This window comes from Rousettus aegyptiacus, unplaced genomic scaffold, assembly GCF_014176215.1.
Source record: "Rousettus aegyptiacus isolate mRouAeg1 unplaced genomic scaffold, mRouAeg1.p scaffold_m13_p_3, whole genome shotgun sequence".
Classification (NCBI taxonomy): domain Eukaryota; kingdom Metazoa; phylum Chordata; class Mammalia; order Chiroptera; family Pteropodidae; genus Rousettus; species Rousettus aegyptiacus.
In genome coordinates, this window is record NW_023416306.1 from 128,651,281 (window position 1) to 128,660,071 (window position 8,791).

General features: G+C 37.4%; 1 pseudogene; it reads left to right on the plus strand.

Annotated features, from left to right (window-relative positions):
• The first annotated feature begins 1,983 nt into the window (after positions 1-1,983).
• On the plus strand, positions 1,984-3,509 carry LOC107501062 (annotated as a pseudogene).
• Positions 3,510-8,791: the final 5,282 nt, after the last annotated feature.

Genomic DNA, 8,791 nt, shown 5'->3' on the forward strand with positions numbered 1-8,791 from the left:
ACTACACTACAACTATTAAGACAGCTCTATTACCCTTGTTTGGCCACAATTCACAATTAACATGTGTTTTTTCTCAACTCCTAGATCAATATCATAATTATTCCTCATTTTCCCCTCCCTAAGAACAATAAAACTGCTCATTTCAGAAGCATAATGATTGTCACACTCTCCAAGAGCAATTGATAAATATTTACTGATTTGCTTTAAAATCTGACAGTTCACTAAAGAAAAGATTTAAATTGTCCACCCAAAACATTCTTTTTTTTCATTATAAAACTAGCAACTGCAACCAAAATAAATGTACATGGAGAGATATCAAAATCAGACTGTTTAGCCAAGCACAATGATTTATAAACACCACAGCACAGAGAGACTTCATCCTAGTTCATCTCCAAAGCTATAACTGTGTCGGCCCCTGAGATAATATTTAGCAAAGAGGCATTTTAAGAAAGTCAGCACAAGAGAGAGAGAAAAACATCTTCTCAGGTATATGTATGTTATTAATCATAATTAAGCCATATCTGACAGCTTCTTGGCAACAGAGATGATGAGTTCCTCTCTCTGACATCAAAATCCTAGAGGAATACTTGCTATTTTGTTATCGACTTCACTGGTCTTTATACTTATAATATCCACTCTGAGAATATGAGGTTTTAGAGAAATCTGAGCTATGAAAATGACTGTTTGCCCACTCTAGACACTGTGCAAGGTATAACACAAGCTGGGATCTTACTAAGATCCATGCTGGGGTTAAGATATGAATTCTAGGAAAACACATGGCCTGCCCCATAATGCATTTCCATTGAAGGGTCATCCTTCAGAGTTGTTGGTTTTATCTGTGCAGGTAGCTCTGCACTTTTGATTTCCCATTAAATTGGAAAGGGAGCACTTGGTTCCCACTGCAATGGCATCCTCTGATAAGATGGTGAGAAATGGGAAATGGATCTGCTTCAAGAGAGATTCATTTTAATAAAACCAAACAAGAACCTTGCTTCCATTTAATCATGGGCAATTTCATTAATGTACTTTTTAAAATGATGCCACTTTGGAAAAATCCTTATGATGGCTATGTCCTAGATGAAACAATCATCAAGATTTCTGTTTGGTGTCTCTGTGGGTGATTTTGAGGAATTTATTCTGATCATCTATTGATCACAAATTTCAGCCAAGTTTCTCTTAGAGCCAGCAAGGAGATTTGGCCCATTACATACAAATTCCCAGCTCGCTTTTTGTTGTATTCTTTCCCTGAAAACATGTGCATAAAAGACATTTGACTATTTTGGCACCTATTTAATAGCATAGGTTGAGATTTGGATGGTTCTCAACGTGGTATGTTCTACTTGAAAAATGATCACTGCTATCCTTAAATTTCTCTCTCTTGATCATTCTCCTTCTTAGGCTGTCTTCACTATCTTCTTCTGACCACTTTTCTCTCTTTGCTTTCTTTTGGACTTTACTTGTCCCTCTATATTTCCCTCTGTCTCTTTCTCTGTCTTCTTCTCTCAATGTCTTCATCAATTCAGGCTGAGAGGGGTGGGGGTTGAGTGAAGACAAATGGTTTTGTCTCCATTATGTAGGTGAATTAAAAATAAGTAAATTTAAAAATCTTACTCAATTTTCAGCTTGTTTTCCCAAAGAGATCTAAAAGTGGAATATGTGATGTTTTGAGGTTGGAAGGGATCCCAAGAGGAGATAAATACGTTAACTTCTTTTATCACGGCAGGACTGCCCTCCTCCTCCCTCAAAGTTATTCATTAATGAATGGTTTGTGCTTCTACTAACTTAATATCATGCCTATAATGTACTTTTTAAATACGATCTTTAAGATGTTAAAATCACCACCTAAGCTGATTTGGTGTTTTATTGTCTATTTTTGGTTGTACCTCATCATAGTGAGACCCCATGGAATTTAGCAATTAGCATGAATACAGCAGTTTGATAATCAAAAGTAATTAAAGTATCAAAACACAGTCTTATCGAGGTTCTCGTACATTGACCGCCTATGAGTCACACTTTAAGAAGCAACCACCTCTCCTCTTCCTCTCAGCCATCCACTCAGCAGCCACAAAGCAGCAGCCATGCATGAGCGCATCTCCATCCACATAGGCCAGGCTGGTGTTCCCATCGGCAATGCCTGCTGGGAGCTCTGTTGCCTGAGCATGGCATCCAGCCTGATGGCCAGATGCCAAGGGACAAGACCATCAGTGAGGGGAGATAACTCCTTCAACACCTTCTTCAGTAAGACAGGCGCTGGAAAGCATGTGCCCAGGGCAGTGTCTGTAGACCTGGAACCCAGGGTTGTTGACAAAGTTTGCACTGACACCTTCCGCCAGCTCTTCCACCCTGAGCAGCTCGTCACAGGCAAGGAAGATGCTGCTAATAACTATGCTCACAGGCACTACAACTTTTGCAAAGAAATCAATAACCTTGTCTTGGACTGAACTTGGAAACTGGCCCACCAGTGCACAGGGCTTCTTGGTTTTCCACAGCTTTGGTGGGGGTATTGGTTCTGGGTTCACCTCCCTGTTGATGGAATGTCTCTGTTGATTATGGCAAGAAGTCCAAGCTGGTGTTCTCCATTTACTCAGCCGCCCAGGTTTCCACAGCTGTAGATGAGCCCTACAACTCTGTCCTCACCGTCCACACTACCCTGCAGCACTCTGACTGTGCCTTGAGACAACAAGGCTGTCTCAACATCTGTCGTAGAAACCTTGATATTGAGCACCCAACTTGTACTAACCCGAATAGACTGATAGGTCAAATTGTAACTTCTATTCCTGCTTCCCTGAGATTTGATGGAAGTCCTGAATGGTGATCGAACAATTCCAGACCAACATGGTGCCCTGTCCCCGCATCCACTTCCCTCTGGCCACCTATGCCCTACCTGCTGAGAAAGCCTACCGTGAACAGCTTTCTGTAGCAGAGATCACCAATGCGTGCTTTGAGCCAGCTAACCAGGTGGTGAAATGTGACCCTTGCCATGGTAAATACATGGTTTGCGGCCTGTTGTACCATGCCAATGTGGTTCCCAAAGATGTCAATGCTGCCACTGCCACCACTGAGACCAAGCGTACCATCCAGTTTGTGGACTGGTGCCCCACTGGCTTCAAAGTTGGCATTCATTACCAGCCTACCAGTGTGGTACCTGGTAGAGACCCAGCCAAAGCACAGAGAGCTGTGTGCGTGCTGAGCAATACCACGGCTGTTACTGAGGCCTGGGCCCACCTGGACTACAAGTTTGACCTGATGTATGCCAAGCGTGCCTTCGTTCACTGGTACGCAGGTGCGGGCATGGGGGAAGGAGAGTTTTCTGAGGTCTGTGAGGACATGGCTGCCCTTGAGAAGGATTATGAAGAGGTTGGTGTGGATTCTGTTGAAGGAGAGGGTGAGGAAAAAGGAGAGGATTATCAAAATTAAAATGTCACAAAGGTGCTGCTTTTACAGGGAAGCTTATTCTGTTTTAAACTTTAAAAAGTTGCCATGTAATCAGTTAATCTGCAGATAGTGGTGTATACTATTATGTACAACTACTGGCTTTGTTACAGACCCAAATGGTCTATTTCTCTGACAGATTTGAATAAAGTATTCCTCATCTTAAATGAGGAAAAACAAAAAACAAAAACAGCCTTCCTGTTTCTGAGGACTTGTTACACACTCTAGGTCTTTCTTTTTAAATGATCACTTTATTTCTGTTAGAAAACTATCTACCAAAAAATTCTATTTAGATAGAAAACAATTAAGCTTAAGAAATTGACATGTTTGAAATAACACTAGAAAAGTGACTCAATATGTCAATTAGCAATAAATTCTTAGTCCACTAGTAATTATTCTAACAAAAAGAACACCAAAGTTGCTTTATGCAATCATATATACAACATATACTACAGACATATGGTTCCTTTAAAAAAAAAAAAAGTAAAATTGTAAAATAGGGATTCTGTCAACTGTCAAATAAAAATTTAAAGAAAAATTATGTTTATTTATTTTTTCCTTCAGAATACTCATTTAAATATTGCTGAGGAAAGAAAAAGTAGAAGAAGGTTCTTCATTGTAAATGTTCAATTCACCATGAAGTTTAGAGAAGGAAAAAGTGTTCCTCAACCCTCTTAGGGTGCCTGCCTGGGTTTGAAAATTAAACTGAAGTATTAACATGAGAGAAACATACCAGTTTATTTAATATATTTTACATGACACTGGAGCCTTCATAGGGAAATAAAGACTCAAGAAAATAATTAGACATAAGTATTCTTATGTTGGATTTCATATAGAGTGGACAGTCGTGTAGAAATATGATAGGTCAAAGAATCTAAGATAATTGCAGTAAAATGGGGAAAACTTAGCAGAGACTGTTTAGATTCTTCGTAACATATATCGTCAGAGATAAGGATGCTCCTTTCCTCCGGGTATAGAGAGGGCACCTCTCATATGAAGGTTTATGACCTGTTTCAGGGGAGAAGGGTGGGGAGAAGGTCGGAGTGACCTTCCTTCTGTTTTCTCAAACTCTTTCAACTTAACATATTCAATGTGCAAAGGTGCCATATTTGGAGGAGCATGTCCTGAATCCCAACAGAAGTAAATATGGGTTTCAGTTTAAACTCATAAATGCAATTCTGAGTACCTGTCCATTGTGACACTGGTGAAGTTGATCTTGTATTCCTATGACTAAAGTATGGGGGTGTAGGGGGTGAAGGTTAGAAAAGGGAAGCATGTATCCAAAAGTCGAGCTTTCCTGTCCCCAAGAGAACTTTATTCTTGAATTTATTTTCTTTAAAATATCCCCAATTTCAGATAAATTGATGCCCAGCACACATGCGCCCTTACATAGTTCTTTACATCTGTGACTCATTCCCATTTCTTAAAAAATTGATGTTTGCTTTAAATGCCCAAAACTCCCCTGAAAGAAGAGGCATTAGCTTCAGACAGCTCACTATCATTATTTATAAAGTGAATACTTGGACTTTTAGAGTAGCACCAAAAGTGAGAGGACTGAGGTGACCAAAAGAGAGAAGGTTTCTGTGAGCTCTTCTGGAAGCTTCCGTGTTTGGCATGTCTATTTCTAGTACCACTAATATTAAGAAAAAACATCAAGTTTGGGCAATTTGAACCAACCTCTGATATCATTTGCTAATCTTTAAGACCAAACGGATTAAATGTACAGTTGTCCTATCAAGGATTTAAAGTTTCTTTGGTGTAGGATTATGAAAATGTGCTAACCTGAAACGATACTTATTTTTTAAGTGTACTTTATTTCATATAGAGTGGACAGTCGTCAGACATCATATTTGCAGTCTCTTCTGTGCTCAAGAAATAAATGAGAATAATCTCTGAAGCTTAAAGCAACTAAAAGAGATTAACAATGAAAGACAAAAGGACCTGGATGCCCTTTCTCCAATCTAGAGAACGGGAAACATGGAAGTAACTTACTGGTTTCTTATAGGCAACTAGGTAAATGTGTGTCTTCTAGCTTGCCCACATTACTATAAGCCAACAATAACATATTCTATTTCACCCAGGTTATATCACATCAGAAATAAAAATAGACTTAAACACTTAATATTAAAACCAATATTTTTAAATCGGGGCCTTATATGGCATTTGTAAGTATTCATATTTGTACCTCCTTTATAGCTACAGTCATATAAAATAAGCATCCCATATGAAGTTTCCATCTAATAAAGCTCAAAGGTTATTTTTATTATGAAATATTTAATGAAAACAAGGAAATAAGATTTTTTTTCTTAAGGAAATGAAACATTAGAGATACTGCTGAGGCCCCTTAAGTATCCCAAACTAATTCATCCCTGCCCCCATAAAGACTCCATTAATAATCCGCTCTGGACATGGCAGCTGTGTTACAGAATTCACACTGGCCCCTGGTTCCTGGCAGCATCATTGATACTGAGATTATACTTTATGTTTTCCTCATTTTCTTTACATCACTAGATCATCTCCATTAGAGTAGGGCGATAGGAAACAACTGAATATTTAAAATATCTAAATTTCCCCAAAATGAAGTTATAGTCCCAATACAGAAGGCCAATGCTTGATAAAACCAGAAATCAGCTTTTGCAGGGAAATAGTAGGAAAAACTGTTCACCAAGTGCTCCCTTTCTTTTCTTTTTCCCTGTCCTTCCCTGGTTCTATTCCCTTTCTGTTATCTAAAAAAAAAAAAAAAAAAAAAAAGAAAGAAAAAAGATTTTATTTTGTGATTCAAAGTATTTCCTATTTTCATACTCTCTTCCTTCACTTCCAACATACATAAGATAACACAATTCCCCATGTACCACAACATTTAACAATGTTACTATCTTGCCATATTTACTTCATATTTTTTAAAAGAAATCACTGATTGAGCTAATAGAGCTAAAGCTGTGACAGTAAAGTGCCTTTAGTACTCATATGTACTATAAGTACTAAAAATACTTATATGCTCTGCCATCAGCAGCTTGAAAGAGAACCTGTTTCTTCATATTAGGGTGCATAATAATGGGTGGTCACTTCATCCCATAATCCATTAGGCATTAGTGATAGGCAGAAATGTAAGATTTAGAAAGGGAAACTTTAAGTATCTCACATATTTGTAATTGTTAAAATGTTCCCATCATGTCTCTTGTCCTCCTTATCCAATCCCCATACTTTAGCCAGAGTGATCTTAAAAACCATTTCTGATCATGCCATTCCCAACTTTAAACTCTTGGGCACCTTCCTATCACATTAAGGGGAAATCCCAAGCCCTTTACCTCACACAGCCAACAGGCCCTCTCACCTCTCTCTTGTCCTCTGCACTAACACACTGACCTTTCAATATCTTAACAGCATTATACTCTTTCCATGTTTCTTTCACTTGAAATGTTCTTTCTTCTTTGTAGTTTAACCAGCTCTGAGTCATCTTTTAGGTCTCAGCTTAAACGTTCTTGAATAGAAAAACTTTCCCTGGCCTTTTCCTACAGATAAATCAGGTCTCCCTAATATAATTTTATTAAATCTCTTAGGTTTTTTAAACCATATTTTGCAAGTATATATTTATTTGAATGAGTATTTGTTTAATGACTGTTTCTTTCTATTAGACTATAAGCATGATGAAGACAGGGACCTCGAATCATTGTTTTTCAATTCTAAATTTACCAGCATAGTATTTATCTCTTATATAATCAATCATTATTTACTGAGTAAATGGGTGATTTCTTGTTCCAGACCTCAGGATTTAAGGCTTCCTTTCCCAAGATTGCATAATTGCCCTAACATTTCATCCTTTTGCTCAATTAACTCACATGTATCTATTCTCCCCCTTAACTCCCTTCTCCCAAACATTTTCATCTTTCCTCCCATTTAGAGAAATGAGCTAAGGATTGGTAATAAAAAGTACATCTTATATTGATGACATATATGCTAGCCTATCTGTACGAAGTATTGCAAAATAAGTTGTCACTATTACATGGCATATGTGCAATGAAAGATTTATTTCAAATTTTATAAGGATCTTTTTAAAAGATACCATAAGAATACCTCCATGGGTCCAAGATGACTTTAATAGGCCAAAATGGTCAAACTAATAAACCAAGTAGCTATTTTGCAAAATAGTATGAACAAAGAATTCTCAACAATAAGCTTGAAGACAGTGCTAGTCCATGAAGCAAACATCAGGTAAAAAAAAAAAAAAAGTAGTTTTGAACAGAATTGCAAGGATCATTAACTGCAACTGAACAGTCACGTTCCCATAGGACGTTCTTACAAATACTATACACCATCTTGTCATCTAATATTCAGAGACACATTTGGAGATATAAAATTGGATTTTGTTCCTGGATATAAATGTCTCTCAGGTTATAGTTGAAAAAAAAAAAAAAAAGAAGCAGTAAAAGGTGGAAAATCACTAAATTAAAACCCCATACTTAAAATTAATAAGTCAATACCCTGAAGAATGTTTTTTCAAAACCTGATAAATGTTTTTACATACATCTTTTGAACTGTCTTCATTCATCCTCACATAATTCCACCCGACTATTCTATGTTTCCTGTTCCTGAAAGAACTTTGGATATGACTTTGGTGAATTTTAGAGCTCACGCCTCCCTCCCTTCAAAATTGAGAATTGTTCTTGTCCCTTAAAAAGCTACAAACAAACAAACAAACAAACAAACAAAAAACAGTGTTGAATCCAAAATTCAAAATGTTGACTAGAGGATGTTGCTAGCTATGTTCTTCCAGGATCCTTCTTTTGTTTCCCAGAAGCCCACAATCCCCACTCTCTTTAGAGAGATGCTCCAGACCAAGGAATGACCAGGCTTCTATTTCCTTCTCGATTTTGCCTCCAAAGTAGTGATTAAAAATAGAAGAGTTGGAGGAATGAATAAAAGACCCTCCAGTGAAACTTTCAATTGAGTTATTTTAGCCCTAGGCACCTTTGTTGTGTTGGTAGAGGAAAATCTAAGCCAATTTGAGGTCTACTTTCACCAACAGTACCACACTTCCCAGCCTGCCTCTGCGCAGCTAAATGCACTTCTTTCAGCTTACTTTTCTTATTCTTATTTTCCTCTGTAAAAGGTTTTTTTGAGTAGGTGTAATTCTTAACATGTCATTATTTATCATTTAGCAAGATTCTAATAGGAAATTATTGTTTATATCGGTTACTTATTATTTAACATTTATTTAAATTATATAAAAGGAAAAGATATTTCTCTAGTCACAACACTCTGTTATCAAATGTGTGGGTTTTCCACATCAAGTAATTGCCCAATTTTCTGCAGACACCCACTGGGTGTTCTACAATTTAATTCAATTTTGACACTAACT